The sequence below is a fragment of the Bubalus kerabau genome, chromosome 1 (assembly GCF_029407905.1).
Source record: "Bubalus kerabau isolate K-KA32 ecotype Philippines breed swamp buffalo chromosome 1, PCC_UOA_SB_1v2, whole genome shotgun sequence".
NCBI classification, from domain to species: Eukaryota; Metazoa; Chordata; class Mammalia; order Artiodactyla; family Bovidae; genus Bubalus; species Bubalus kerabau.
The window spans coordinates 70,874,114-70,890,949 of record NC_073624.1 but is presented as its reverse complement, the minus strand read 5'-3'; the positions used below and the strand labels follow the sequence as shown (position 1 = coordinate 70,890,949).

The following is a 16,836-nucleotide window of genomic DNA, read 5'->3' as shown; positions in this document are numbered from 1 at the left end:
CAGCTTCTGACATTATATTTTTTCTTTTGTGGCCATTACTTTTTAAAGTCCAATATTTAGGAAGCAACAATATATATAAATTAAGAAAATCTGATCCTTCAATCAATTTTTAGTTGCTAACAAGTTTTATCATAAATACTTTTAGTCATTGTCAGTTCTATTCTCATTTGATGATCTCTACTTGTAATTTCTGTTATCATTGGATAATTGATTTATTCTTTATCCTTTTTTATTCTTAGTGCCAAGAATAAATAAAGAATAGTATTTTATTCAGTACACACACACATGCATACACACACGAACACATATATATTTTAACAACAAAGGTACAGAAATTTGGTGTACATCTGGATTCAAATGGCAGAGTAAAATATATTCTCTGGGTTCAAATGATAGAGCCCAAATTTCTGCTATGACTCTGTGCTTCTTAGCATGGCTATCAAGGTCTTGTCAACTGGAAAAATAGACTGCACAGTTTAAGTGCTGTGAGTTGAATCTCTTCAGTGTCTTACTGAGGGACTCTGGCCCAGGAAACAGCCTCTCAGATAGCTGAGAAATTGTTCGGAAGAGATAAGAGGTGGGGCGAGGTCTATATATATGCGATTTTGGTAGAGCGCACGTGTAATCAAGCACACATCTAGACAGAAGGTTGCTGCTAGTCACAAGGGGCAGATATCTTAGTTAATGCTTTTCTTAGTACAGGAATGTGCAAGAATTTGTGTTCATTAAGTTTTCTGCTGAAAATATCTGTCTGAAAGATTGTTTTGCTAGTTTTCCCAGAACACAGTATCTCATTCCTAACATCTGTCCTGAATTCCTTTCAGGGTGTTTTGAAGGTCATCAGTACAGTGCCTAATGACTTAACTCTTGTAGAGCAGGTGGGAGTGACATACCTTAGTTGGCAGTCTTCAGCGTCTGACTGTATGCTCCTTTCTTGTCCTATCTCTTATAGTACATCTTTATTTGCCCTTTTCTTTAGCCATATTGGATTTCTTGACAGCCTCTGAACTTAATACATTGTAATTTTTTTGTGCACCTGTGCCATTGTTCTCACAGTTTCCTCCATATAGAATATCCCTTTGTCTCCTTCTTTGTCCGTGAACTTGTATGCTTTTAAAGGGCCAAATTCAAATGTGTATTGAGTTCTCTGATCCTTCAAGCTTAGTGAATATCTCCCTCATTTGTGCCATTATATTATTATTTTTGTACCTTTTAAAAAGTGTTTACCACCTTATGTCATATATGTTTTCTCTATTAGACAATGTGTTCGTTGTTAATCAGGTATATGTCTTCATTTATTTTTCACTTAGTACCCACTTGATCTTTCATTTGAGATGCTGATGGGTACATGCCTCTTATACACTGCTATCTTACACAATGTGTAATGTAAGATTTGGGCAAACAGACTAGATCCTGTATTTTCATAGACGTCTAATAGCCCCATGCTGGGTGAGAGTTATCCTTTGCAGTCACTGACTTTTTCTCCAGACATCCTGTTACATTTTAGGTTTTCATATTCTTGGTATCTATTCAGTGATGGGTAATAGATTCTGAAGTAAGGAAAAAAGGAAGTTTAAAGTAGTTTTTCAAAAGAGTTTTTTATAAAACCTTTAAACTGCTTACTATTTGAGTATATATTTTTCCTTAAAAATAAAAAATACATAGTCACAAAACATTTATGGATTACTTATGGTACCATTATTATACTAGGAACAGTAGGGCACAGCAATGTCATAAAGATATTTCTTGAAGAAAAAGGGAAGAAGAAATATAACTAGTTAAATATTTCTGTATGATAGTCACATTTTTGTGTTTTATCCATAATTCCTGTTATTACTTATAATCACATTATTTTCTTCATGAAGAAATGTGGCTCAAAGTGGCTCATGAACTCACCTAGGGAAATATAGCTTGTGAGGGGCAGAGAAGGTATTTGAAATCAGCCTCTAATTTTGTGCGTCTCAATTTTGTGTGTCTCTAAAGACGACATTAGTTCCACCCTTTACTATAGATATCATCTCTAGCAGATGTGAATTCACAGAGATAGGAATTCTAGGGCAAATTCCTTAACCTCTTTTCTCTATCAGTTTCCTAATATAGTTAATTGAAATAATTATCCTCATACCAACTTAACTGAAGAGCAGTGTTTCAGTGATTGAAAAAATATGTGTAAAATGATTAGCACAGTGACTGAAACAGAGTAAGTTCTCATTGCAAGCTATTGTGATTATTACTATCATTAAATCATACTATCTCAAAAATAAGCAAAGCAGGTGTGTGTGTGTGTGTGTGTGTGTGTGTGTGTGTGTATCTCCAAACAAACACAAGAAGCTCAAAATGTTGAATGTAGGACTTTAATAATGGCACTGAAACTGAGGCCCATGTTGTGTGTCTCAGGGCTTCCCTGGTGGCTCAGAGGGTAAAGTGTCTGCCTGCAGTAAGGGAGATCTTGGTTCAATCCCTGGAAGATCCCTTGCAGAAGGAAATGGCAACCCACTCCAGTATTCTTGCCTGGAGAATCCCATGGATGGAGGAGCCTGGTAGGCTATAGTCCACAGGCTCACAAAGAGTTGGACACAACTGAACGACTTCACTTTCACACTTGTGTGTCTCATGTTTTTGTACAGTAGTTTAAGATGAGCAACAAGCTTTAACGTGCACTGTTGAAGCATGTAAAATGTAGAGGCTAAAGCACAAGCTTATTACACTATAATACATTTATAAAGTCTATAAGTTTGAGTTTATAGGAACTCAAAGTGATGTTTGGCTTGGAGAATGAAGTGAGTTAGGGAAAGTTAAGAGTGCTGACAGGGTTGTCATAGAAGTGTTGGTAGAGGGATTACAGAAGATACACCATGTAGCATGAAGAAAGACCCAGAAATCAGAATAAGAAATTGTATATGGAGAAAATGAAGTCAGTTCAGCAGAAATGAAGGCTTTTAAATATTTCATTTTCTAACTATCTAGCCACCTGTATAGCTACCTCAAAGAACAGCTAATGTTGGAAGGAGATAGGGAACAGGTTTCAACACCTTTCAGTGATAATATGATGTCTGTTGAGTGATGAGCACCCACTGCACCAGCAACAAGACCCTGATAAACAGTAGTTGCCCACAATATTACCAGGCCAGGACAAAAATTGCAGAAATAATGGCCGGCAGACCTGTTTATGGGATTTGTTGTTTGTGTGGATATCATGTTTGGATTATTATCTTCTTTGTTGGAAAATGGGTGACACTGGTAAGTAGATTATGTTTTCTCTTCATTCATGTAATACTACACTCCATAAATCCTGACTAAGTGCATGTTAGTTTGCTTTCTTCTGATAGGTATATTTTTACTCCTCCTGCTACTATTTATGATTGCTTTTTCAGTTGTGAACTGGAATGTATGATAGTCCACAGGAGAACACTTCTGTGAACACTATTTTGAATGATTCAAGTTCTTTAAGCTTTCATGCTTTCACTTCAATTTCCAACATCTTGCATTATTATAGATTGAAAGAACAGTTCCAGTATGTTAGTGTTTCTTGTCTATGTTGACTGCTGAACGAGTTTTATTCAAACTCATAGATGGAACAATGGAGGCATAATATTTGATTTTTAAGTCTTTAGAATCAAAAGATTCTTGAGGATCAAATCATTTCACTAACTATGTAATAGATGGCTGTTAGATTCTCTGTAACTTATCCTTTACAGTTAGATGACTGTGTTTAAAAACGTTAAACTTTTTCTGGTATAGAACTTCTATGGGACATGGTGATTCCCAGATGGTATGTTACCTCTTGGGATCAAGTTAAGTCCTTGAGTTCTTCTTTGTAACCCCATTGAGCCTAGCATAGTGTTTATATTTAGCAGGAGATTAACTAGTGTATCTTGATTGAGTTAATTATTGCCTAGTTACAGAAAAGTACATGTGCTGCTCTGAAAACTTAACACAATAAATATACAGGTAGAGAAAGATACGCTAAAATGTCATTTCCTCACTGAAGTCTGACCCACAAGAAAAGATCGAGACCTTCTGTGGTATAGTGCCTCAGCACTTCTCACTGTTAATTTGAAGCAATTTAAAAATTTGTTTGTAATAATAGATGCAATTTATCCCTAGGGCAGCTTGGCTATTATTCTCCCACATATTTGCTGCTCATATGTAAACTTAACACAATAGGATGTATACATAGAAAAAGATAGATACAGAAAAATGCTTCGTTTGACTGGAAAAAATTTTTTTCATATTTATTTTTGAAATCTCCCATCTTAGTGTTGTAAATGTGTCTACATAGTTTAAAACACCTCAAATGAGAAAGCAGGAAGCTAGAAGTTGTGTTAGCATAGCTGCAAGTGAGAGCAAAGTGGGCTGTCCTCCAACCTCCCTTGAGATAGGATCATTCCATGTGATGTGCATCTGTTCTTGGATGCTTCTGAGCTGAACTTTTTGCCAATTTAATTCCATATGTATTTATTGAATATTTATTATCTTATTGGGCATGAACTTAATGATGTGGATGATTTAAAAGATGATTAATACTAACTCACACCCATTAGATTTAAAAAAAAAAAAGACAAAGTGTTGGCGAGGATGAAGAGAAATTGGAACACTTATACATGGTTGGTGGGAAGGTAAAATGGTACAGCTGCTATGGAAAACAGTATGGCAGTTTCTCAAAAAGTTGAAAATAGAATTACCATATGATCTAGCAATTACATTTCTTGGTGTATATCCAGAAGAATTGAAAGCAAGGTCTTGAAATTTTGTACACCTATATTCGTAGCAATATTGTTCATAGTAGCCAAAAAAGTGGGAACAACACAAGTGTCCACCTATGGATGAAGAGATAAAATGTGGCATATACATATAATGTGATATGTTGTTTAGTTGCTCAGTCATGTCTGACTATTTGTGACCCCATGAATTGCAGCACACCAGGCTTCCCTGTCCTTCACTATCTACTGGAGTTTGCTCAAACTCAAGTCCATTTAGTTGATCATGGCATTCCAGCCATCTTTGCCCCCTTTTTCTCTTGCCCTCATTTTTTCCCAGCATCAGGATCTTTTCCAGTGAATTGGCTCTTCACATCAGGAGGCCAAAGTACTGGAGCTTCAGCTTCAGCATCAGTCCTTCCAATGAGTATTCAGGGTTGATTTCCTTGAGGAATATGCATGCATGCTAAGTTGCTTCAGTCTTGTTCTACTCTGTGTGAACCCATGGGACTGCAACCCACCAGGCTCCTCTGTCCATGGGATTCTCCAGGCAAGAACACTGGAGTGGGTTGCCATGCCCTCCTCCAGGGGATCTTCCTGACCCAGGGATCAAACCCACATCTCTTACATTTAATCTGCTCTGGCAGGCAGGTTCTTTACCACTAGCGCCACCTGGGAAGTATAATGGAATATAATACAGCCTTAAAAGAAAAGAAACTCTGACATATACTACAATATGAATGACCATTATACTAAGTGAAGTAAGCCAGTTACAAAGAGAAGACAAATACTGTGATTCCACTTAAATGAGGTACCTAGAATTGTCAAATTCATGGAGACAGAAAGTGGAAAGGTAGTTTCCAATTATGGGCAGAAGGGGTTGTTGTTTAATGGGTATAGACTTTCAGTTTTATAAGATAAAATGAGTTCTGGAGATTGGTTGTGTAACAATGTGAGTGTACTTAAACTTTAAAATGAGGAAGATAAAAATTGTTTTGTATATTTTACAACCTCCCCTGCACATACACACATCAATTAAGACAGTGTTACTGCCTTTATGGTGAAAAAGTGAATGAAATTATAATTACCTGAGTGAAAAACTACAGAATAAGTAGGAGCTAGCTAGATAAGCAGAAGAGAAGGAAAAATAATAGACGATTCTGGGAGAGGCACATGGAGAAACTAGATGCTAGGATGGCTGAAGCTCAGAGGATGTGCTCGAAGGACAATAATATCAGATGAGCCTGGAGACAAAGGCAGGGTTCATATTTTTCAGAAATTTCTAGGCCATGTTACAGATTTTAGCTTTTGGCCTTTTGATTGGGGGTCACTGATTTGCTTGTCATCTCAGTCTCATTCCCACTTCACAGTGCCATTTAAAACTAGTTAAGGAGTAATAAAGTCTTCCCTGGTGGCTCAGTGGTAAAGGATCTTCTTACCAATGCAAGAGGCATGGGTTCGATCCCTGGATTGGGAACATCTCCTGGAGAAGGAATGGCAACCCACTCCTGTATTCTTGCCCGGGAAATCCCATGGGCAGAGGAGCCTGGTGGGTTACAGTCCATGGGGTTGCAAAAAGAGTTAGACAAGACTTAAAAGTAAACAAAATAAATAATTTCACAGTGGTGTCCAAGTACTCTTGGAACTGGTCAATCCCTGGTAATTAGGCTTCTTACTTGTTGCTCCTGAGATTCAGTCCTCTCCTGCCTCTAGTGTTCAATTCCCTCCTCCCCTCCAGTTTTATTGAGGTATAATTTACAAATGAAATGTGATATATTTAAAGTGTACAATGTGATGGTCTGTTACACATTAGGAAATTATTCCCTATATTCAACTTTTTTTTTTTTTGTGAGAGCATTTAAGTTCCTTTCTTTTAACAGATGTATAGAGTACCATGTTATCAACTATAGTCACCGGGTAGATCTTCAGACCTTATTTATCTTGTTACTGAAAAATTTTGCATATATAAGCAATACTATGTGATATAAATAGTTGTCTCTCTTTCTTTCTGACTTATTTCAATTAGCATAATGTCCTATGGGTTGACTCATTTTTGTACCAAGTGATAGGATTTCCTTGTTTATGGCTGAATGATATTTCATTTGTTAGAAATACTATTCAAGAAAATTAGAGCTACCAAGGAAACATTTCATACAAAGATGGGTAAAATAAAGGACAGAAATAGTATGGACCTAACAGCACCAGAAGAGGTGGCAAGACTACACGGGAGAACTATATAAAAAAGATCTTCATGACCAAGATAACCATGATGGTGTGATCATTTACCCAGAGCTAGACATCCTGGAATGTGAAGTCAAGTGGGCCTTAGGAAGCATCACTACGAACAAAGCTAGTGGAGGTGATGGAATTCCAGTTGAGCTATTTCAAATCCTAAAAGATGATGCTGTGAAAGTGCTGCACTCAACATGCCAGCAAATTTGGAAAACTCAGCAGTGGCCACAGGACTGGAAAAGGTCAGTTTTCATTCCAATCCCAAAGAAAGGTGATTCCAAAGAATGTTCAAATGACCACACAATTGCACTCATCTCACATGCTAGCAAAGTAATGCTCAAAATTTTCCAAGCCAAGCTTCAGCAATACGTGAATTGTGAACTTCCAGATGTTCAAGCTAGATTTAGAAAAAGCAGAGGAACCAGAGATCAAATTGTCAACATCTGTTGGATCATCAAAAAAAACAAGAGAATACCAGAGAAACATCTATTTCTGCTTTATTGACTATGCCAAAGCCTTTGACTGTGTGGGTCAAAACAAACTGTGGAAAATTCTTCAAGAGATGGGAATATCAGACCACCTTACCTGCCTCTTGAGAAACTTGTATGCAGGTCAAGAAGCAACAGTTAGAACCAGACATGGAACAACAGACTGGTTCCAAATTGGGAAAGAAGTGCGTCAAGGCTGTATATTGTCACCCTGCTTCTTTAACTTAAATGCAGAATATATCATGAGAAACAGTGGGCTGGAGGAAGCACAAGCTGGAATCAAGATTGCCAGGAGAAATATTAATAATCTCATATATGCAGATGATGCCACCCTTATGGCAGAAAATGAAGAGGAACTAAAGAGCCTCTTGATAAAAGTGAAAGAGGAGAGTGAAAAAGCTGGCTTAAAACTCAGCATTCAGAAAACAAAGATCATGGCATCTGGTCCCATCACTTCATGGAAAATAGATGTGGAAACAGTAGAAATAGTGAGAGACTTTATTTTTGGAGGCTCCAAAATCACTGAAGATGATGATTGTAGCTATAAAGTTAAAAGACACTTACTCCTTGGAAGAAAAGCTATGACCAACCTAGACAGCATATTCAAAACAGAGACATTACTTTGCCAACAAAGGTCCATCTAGTCAAAGCTATGGTTTTTCCAGTAGTCATGTATGGAAGTGAGATTTGGACTATAAAGAAAGCTGAGTGCCAAAGAACTGATGCTTCTGAACTGTGGTGTTGGAGAAGACTCTTGAGAGTCCCTTGAACTGCAAGGAGACCAAACCAGTCAATCCTAAAGGAAGTCAGTCCTGAATATTCATTGGAAGGACTGATGCTGAAGCTGAAACTCCAATACTTTGGCCTGATGCAAAGAACTGACTCCTTGGAAAAGATCCGGATGCTGGGAAAGATTGAAGAAAGGCGGAGAAGGGGATTATAGAGGGTGAGATTGTTGGATGGTATCACCGGAGCAAGCTCCTGGAGTTGGTGATGGACAGGGAGGCCTGGTGTGCTGAGTTCATAGAATCACAAAGAGTCAGACATGTCTAGCAACTTAACTGAATATTTCATTATATACTTATATAACATATTTTCTTTATCTATTCATCATTGGCAGACACTTAGTTTTTGTCCATACATTGGCTATTGTGAATAATGCTCCTATGAACATGGGAGTACTAACATCTCATTGAGGTCTTGATTTCAATTCTTTTGGAATTATATACCCAGAAATGAGGTAACTCTATCATACGGTAGTTCTATTTTTAACTTCTGAAGGAACCTTCCATACTGTTTTCTGTAGTGGCTGCATCAATTTATGTTCCCAACAGTGTACAAATGTTCCTTTTCTTCTGCATGCTTACAAGCATTTGTTCTCTCTTTATCTTTATTTTGATAATAGTCATTTAAACAGTGTGATGTGATACATCATTGAGCTTTTGATTTGCTTTTCCTTGATGATTATTGATGTTAAGCACCTTTTCATGCACTTCTTGAACATTTGTGTGTTGTCTTTGGAAAAATGTCTGTTCAAGTCCTTTGTCCATTTTTAAATTGGGTTACTTGATTTAAAAAATTTTTTTTGCTATTGAGTTGTGTGAATTTCTTCTTTATTTTGGACAATAACCTCTTAGTGGATATGTGGTTTGCAAATATTTTCTCCCATTCTGTAAGGCTGCATTTTTGCCTTGTTGCTGGTTTCCTTTGTTGGGCAGAAGCCTTTTTGTTTGATGTAGTCCTGCTTATTAGTTTTTGCCTGGACTCTGGTGTTTAAAGTCAACTTGTTGTCTTGCTCCCTGATTGAGTTTTGCCTGTTTACCTGCCCACTATATCACTCTTTTCTCAAGAAATGAACCATTCTTGCCAGTTACCTTCTCCCAGGTGATTGCTGGCTTGCCTGACCTTTCCTCAAATATTCTGTTACTATGCTCTGCTAACATTGATGGTTCACCTTTGAACCTCTCTACTTACTTCATGATGAGAACCTAAAGATAAATAAAGCTTTTTACTGTTCTAGAGGCATTATAATCTAGTAGAGGGGGTATAGATAATTTTCCAATTCAAATCAAACTGCACTGCATGTTTTAACAGAAGTATGTAAATTAATAATTCTTTGGACACATAAGAAACCCAATCTTATGGGGAAGATGAGGAAAAATTAGAGGTTCATATAGGAATTACAAATGACCCTTGGACTGTTCCTGAAGGATGAATAGAATTATGACATTAGGCAAAGTGAGTAGAGAAAGAAAAATCTGGTGAAAAGAACAAATTGAGTAGTACCTAGCATTGTTCTGATACTTAATTAGAGTGTTGAATATTTGTTTAGTGAATAGATGAATGAATGAAGAAAAGTGTGGGATGAGGAAGAGGGAGTGATCAGGGATGACTCATTGTTGCTAACTTGGTAATGCCAAGACTCAGTGAGACATGGCAGACTGGGGGAGGCGGGGCAGTAGAGGAAGAAAGAGTTATTTAGCATGTGGTAAATTTGAGGTGTCTGGGCATGTCTTGTCTCCTAGAGGTTTAAGCATTCTGATAGCTTAGCTTCAGCATAACTGAGCAGCTCATGGAGGGAGAAAAAAGATAGTGAAGGGGAGATGATTTGGGAGACTTTTATAAAAATCTAGGTTAAAATGACTGTCTAAATTATAGTATGGGGAATATCAGTAAGGAAGGAGTGATAAGATTTGCTAATAAAGAATTTTATGAGCATGTAATCTGAAAACAAAGAAAGCTGAGTATAGACTACATATTTGGAGAAGGGAATGGCAACCCACTCCAGTATTCTTGCCTGGAGAATTCTACGGACACAGGAGCCTGGTGGGCTACTGTCCCTGGGGTTGCAAAAAGTCAGACACGACTAAGTGACTAACACACAGTAATAATGATGAAAAGGATTTAGAAACCAAATAAGCAAGAATAAAAATCATAAGACTCAGTTTTCCATCCACTCGTGACTGCATTTTTTAGAATTATAAGCATGGCTATTGTCTACTTTTCAGCTCCTAGGTGACTAAATAGAACACTATTAAGGAAAAGATGACCAGATCAAGCCTTTACCTATATAACATAAGGACCTTATATATATATAAAATAAGAACTATTTCAGGGAGATAACTTACATTACTTGCATTATGTTTTGAATTAAACTGTGAATCAGGTACTTGTTACTTTTCATGGCTTTGGGTTAAAATAATGAAGATAAGCAGGAATTACTGGAAGTTCTGTATTAAATGTAAAACACATGATCTTTAACCAATGAATGAATGAAGAATGAATGTGGCATTTGGTGGATTTTAACGCAAATCAGTAGTGAAAAGCAGTGAAAGTATTGTTGTAATAAGCAAAGTTCAAATTATTGAATTCCAGTGAAAGGAAAAACACCAATGAGTAGCTAAGGTTTTTGTCAATTAGAGGGATTAAGCATTCTGTTATTAAAGTGAAGTTGAATGCTGTCTGTCTGTTCATGGAGAAAGTACCAGATCGACTTGTCTCAAGTAGATAACAAGATAAAATCAAATAAATTTGGGGAATCTTTTTAATTTAAACATTTTGTGTTATAGAAGAGATTGCAACAAACATAGGCTTTGTCTTCAAAACAAACAAATGAAAAACTTCTAGTCACATGGAGAACCTGAAATACACTCTATTGCATGACTGGAGAAGTAAAAAGAACAGTTCCATAAACTTGGCGTCATAGGACCTGGTGTGTATCTCTGCACGACTATTCAGTGTTTTTGTGACCGAACAAGTATGTGATGCTTATCCTCTTTAGAACATAACTTCTTTACCTGTAAAATAAAGGGGAGAAGGTTTGCCCACTGACATTAAATTTATGTAAAAGCACTGTGGGATATAAAGTGTTACGTCAAGCCAGAAGTTCCCAGAAAGCAAAGCCAAAAGATCCCAGAAAGCAAAAGGTTTAACTCTAGAATAAAATTTTGATTAGAAACCATATTATCTCATCAGCCAAGATGACCACCATTATATAGCATTAATATTGGACAGAGAGTATATATTCAAGTAAAAATGATAGACCCAAGTTGATTGCAAATACGGAAAGGACAAAGAAGAGTTCCACCTTTTTTTTTTTTAGTCACATGGTACATGCTTATAAGATACTGTAAATGCTTAGTTTAACAAGGCAAGTTTGAGACTGGAAGTTTTTTTCACTTAGGCAGGACTGCTGCTGCTGCTAAGTCGCTTGTCAAGTCTGACTCGGTGCGACCCCATAGACGGCAGCCCACCAAGCTCCTCTGTCCCTGGGATTCTCCAGGCAAGAACACTGGAGTGGGTTGCCATTTCCTTCTCCAATGCATGCATACATGCTAAGTCACTTCAGTCGTGTCCGACTCTGTGTGACCTCATGAATAGCAGCCCACCAGGCTCCTCTGTCCACAGGATTCTCCAGGACTAAGTGGCTATAATTTTTAAAAGGCACACTGCTTGTTTTAAAAATATCTGGAAAGGTAGTATAATTGACTGAATCATACAATTGATTATATAGCTAAACACTGCTTTAATTGGAGGATGTACTACTTCTGATCATGTGGGTAACAGGAGTAAGTATGTGGGAGAGGAGCCAGAAGACCAGATTCCAGTCTTGTACCATCACTCTCTGAGCTGCTCAGAGTTGATGCCTTCATCTGAGACATGAGATTAATGATTAAGCATTTCTCACAGAGTGGTTGTGAAGATAAAATGAATCAATACAAATTGAGTGTGAACCACAAAACTCTGTTCAACAGACATATTTTGCACCAAAGATAAGCCCAGCAGTGTGTTAGTTATTGAGGATACAGTGGTAACTGGATGTAGCTTGTTCCCTTAAAGAATTCACAATGTAATGGGCTGGGCACCTTTCCGTGCTATCTTGTTGCTATGTAGAAATGCATGCATAATGATTTGGGAGCACAGAGGAAGGAGTGTTGAACCCAGAGATATTTTCTAGAGAAATTGAGGATAGAATCATAGTATAAAACAACACGCCGATTTCAGTTAAGATTTAAACTCATAGGCTTAAAGTGGTGAATGATAAAGAAATTATTCAAGTTATTTAAATGTTAAATTTAAAATGTGAGATTGCAAATGAAAATAGGAAATTAAAAACTAAACAAATCCAGCACACAAACCATCCCCGTTTACTGGATAAAAAGTAATGCACTGAAATTTTTGATAAGCTGTAAATTTATGAGATAATTTCAAATATTTAAAGAAAAAGCAAAAATGTGTACTTCTGACTGGAGAAGAAATATGTGGAAACTGAGTAATAATACATGAAATCTTAGTCCATATATTGATTAAATATCTCAGGAGAGACATTCTGTTTTTCCATCTCCATACAAAGGCATAGTGGTTGATGTTGGTGTGATGGCCTTAATCTTCGTGTCCATTCCAGGACCCACACTGGTTTTACTTTATTCTTACTCAGTAAAGCATATATCTAAGATGTATATTTGTACTGGATATAAACAACTGATAGAATTAATGATAGAATTTGGTAAGTTGGCCAAATATGCACTACCTAAACAAAAGTAAGCAATTTATTTTCTTTGTCCTAGTAAGACATACCTAGAAATACTATATTACCTTTAGTGATAAAACTGTAAATTAGTTAGAAGTAAACTTACCCAGAGGAGTAGAAGACCTATGCAAACAAAAACTGTAAAGCAAACATTGCATAAAGTAATAGATATATTAATTCTTAGATGGGGGAGGCATATATTGAAAATCTCAACTTTTCCAAAATTAACATGTATATTTAATGCAATTTCAATGAGAATCCCAACAGATTAATTTCTTAAATGGATAAAATGGTCTTATAGTTCATATAGAAGAATAAATAGCTGAGAACAGTCAATAAAAATGTGAAAAAGAAGGATATGGAGATGTTTTTCATATTAGATAAAAGAACACACTATAAACCCTCTAGTCAAATCATTATAAAAATAGATGAATAGATTACTAAATAAGAGAATAAGGAAGTTAAATATAAGGAGTTCATATTCAGACATTGTATCTTCAATTTCTTCTAAAGAGAATAAAAATGGATCCCTATCTTATGCTATATACAAAATAAATTTCAGATTAAAGTGTAAAAAGTTAAAAAATACATAAATGATTCAAAAAACATAAAGGTTATGGAAACTTCATTAACCAAGATGAATAACTGATTATGTACAAAGGAAAAAGAAAGCTTTTATCTAATCACTTAAAAGTTGAAAATCTATGTATGGAAAAAAAGATAAACGTGATAGATTTGGGAATATATACAGTCATGGTGATCAATATTTATACCTGTGGCGGATTCATTTTGATATTTGGCAAATCTAATACAGTTATGTTAAGTTTAAAAATAAAATAAAATTAAAAAAAAAAAAAAAGAAAATTTTCAAAACAAAGGTAAACAGTCCAAGAAAAATAGGAAAAGGAGTATGTCAAGGCTGTTTATTGTCACCCTGTTTATTTAACTTATATGCAGAGTACATCATGAGAAACACTGGACTGGAAGAAACACAAGCTGGAATCAAGATTGCCCGGGAGAAATATCAATAACCTCAGATATGCAGATGACACCACCCTTATGGCAGAAAGCGAAGAGGAACTAAAACGCCTCTTGATGAAAGTCAAAGAGGAGAGTGAAAAAGTTGGCTTAAAGCTCAACATTCAGAAAACGAAGATCATGGCATCTGGTCCCATCACTTCATGGGAAATAGATGGGGAAACAGTGGAAACAGTGTCAGACTTTATTTTTTGGGGCTCCAAAATCACTGCAGATGGTGTCTGCAGCCATGAAATTAAAAGACGCTTACGCCTTGGAAGGAAAGTTATGACCAACCTAGATAGCATATTCAAAAGCAGAGACATTACTTTGCCAACAAAGGTCTATCTAGTCAAGGCTATGGTTTTTCCTGTGGTCATGTATGGATGTGAGAGTTGGACTGTGAAGAAAGCTGAGCGCTGAAGAATTGATGCTTTTGGACTGTGGTTTTGGAGAAGACTCTTGAGAGTCCCTTGGACTGCAAGGAGATCCAACCAGTCCATTCTGAAGGAGATCAGCCCTGGGATTTCTTTGGAAGGAATGATGTTAAAGCTGAAACTCCAGTACTTTGGCCACCTCATGCGAAGAGTTGACTCATTGGAAAAGACTCTGATGCTGGGAGGGATTGGGGGCAGGAGGAGAAGGGGACGACAGAGGATGAGATGGCTGGATGGCATCACTGACTCGATGGACGTGAGTCTGAGTGAACTCCGGGAGTTGGTGATGGACAGGGAGGCCTGGCGTGCTGCGATTCATGGGGTCGCAAAGAGTCGGACACAACTGAGCGACTGATCTGATCTGATGATTTGCAGAAGGGCAAATACAAATGGTCAACAGACATGAATAGATGCTCTAATCTAAATGTAAAGAAATGGAAATGAAAGAAAAAATGAGATATAACTTCATAATTATTAGAATAACAAAAATTGAAAGATATTAGTGATAGAAATTATTGGTAGGTATGTAGAAAAAAAGTTATTCATATATTGCTGATGGAAATAGCCACTTTCAGAGGTTGTTTGAAAAAAAATTAGAATTGTAGTGTTGGGAATTTATACCATAGAAATAAAAGCACCTATTTATAAGTAAATATTTACTAAGGCATTTTGTCCTGTTGAAAATCAGAAAATAAAGTGTGTGTGTATGCTATATATAATACACATATCTCCATAGTTTGGAATACTATGCAGCCATTAAAAGAAAATATTACTGTCATAACTTGGAAGAATTTCCATGAGATAGTATTGTGTAAGAAAAGAGAAGTTTAATAATATGGCTCATTTTTGATAAAACAATGACAAGAAAATTATATATATGTATCTGTACATATCTTTCTGTGCACATGTAGGTCTGTATAGGATTATATGAGAAAATAAGAAAAGAACACGCACCAGGTTGCTAACCTAGGTCCCCTGAGGAGCAAGGATGAGGTGCTATTGTAGACGGAGGTTGGAGGAGATGGCTGAAGGATAAGGGGATGTGGGAAGCTGAGTAAAAAGGGAAACTATAAGAAGACTGCCCTTCCCAAAAGTGTGAGCCACATTTATGCTTTTATATGTGTGTATGTATGCATAATTAAAAACATTAACAAACTAAAGAGGAAATTATCAAAATGTGAGTGAGAGAAATGGTACTCACAGGTAATTATAAATTTGCCTACATTTGCAAACAAAGTCATTTATAAATGTTAATATTTTATTTATGTAGCAATTTACTTGTGATCCATCTCAAAATTCAAGCCACAGTTAAGTCACTAATCTGGATCGGGGTTTCCCATATTCTTCATCTCATAGCACATGTTGGAAATGATAGTATTTACTTGGAACATTAGGGCTTTGGGGGAGGCTATTGCAGATTAGATATTATGAGGGTCTCTGCTCTTCTGGAAGCCACGTGCTCTGCTGCCCAGGGCTCTCTAGAGTTTCTCTTCCAGAGAACCACAGAGTTCAGATGCCTGTGTGGCTACTCAGAATGCTGTGATTTCTGTTTTAATGATTGCTTTCTATTTTACTTAACCAGGAATCCTGATGTTACACATGGATTATATTAGCTCATGCTAAATTTTAAAACCTGGATTACAAATCTTTATATCCCATAGCCTAGATTTCTCCTCTGGGTAACGTATTCTCAAAAGAAGCATTGCATAAATGCCAAAGAAAGAGATGTCTATGGTTCATTCATACTTAATTTTTTAAGAATTAACTTCGGAATTCTTTCCAAATGAACTTATAATTTTACCAAGAACACTCTTATTATAATAAGGGAATCATGTTTGCCAAATGTCTCCGCCAAGATTGTTTTCTACTGTTAATTACAGAAAACCTGACTAAACTGGTTTAATATTGCTCACATAAAAAGAAATCTGGAGGAAGCAACCCAGAGTTGCATTATGAGTTACATGTTTTCAGCAATGTCCTGGGCTCTTTCTTTCTGTTCCACCATCTTCAGGATGTGGCTTCCATCTCTGTGGTCACAATTGGGATTCACTATGTTCAGAAAGAAGTGGGAGAAGGCAGTGACTATATTTGAAAAGTAAAAACAGTCCCAGAACTTTGCAGCAGACTTTCCTTTATGTATTGTTCACAACCATGTAACATGTCATACTCAACTGCAAGGGAGATCTAAACTTTTAGCTGAATACATGGTAACAAAGGTTTTTTGACCAAACTTTGGATGGTTCCTTTGAGTCCTCTTCTTGACTCGCCCTCAGCTTTGGCTCCCACTCTGTCTTTGGCCTGCCCAGCCTAGTGTTAACAATAAATCCTGCTAAGTCATTTTAGTGAGAATTCCCCCACCTATGATCTTGGTCACGCTGTTCATCCCCCATCTTTAATGTACAAATCCTTGACTTGTCTTAGCAAGAATCCTA

General features: G+C 36.7%; 1 protein-coding gene across 10 annotated transcripts in view; it reads left to right on the top strand.

Moving 5' to 3' along the window:
* Positions 1 to 16,836, top strand: part of TAFA2 (TAFA chemokine like family member 2) — a 582,804-nt gene that overhangs the window by 287,766 nt on the left and 278,202 nt on the right. Inside the window, exon 1 of one of the 10 annotated variants that reach the window (XM_055579206.1) lies at positions 11,111 to 11,132. The exons of the other annotated variants lie outside the window; for them this stretch is intronic. The gene's annotated coding sequence lies outside the window, so the exon portion shown is untranslated. Of the gene's footprint in view, positions 1 to 11,110; positions 11,133 to 16,836 lie in introns of those variants that run through there. 10 annotated transcript variants of the gene reach the window in all.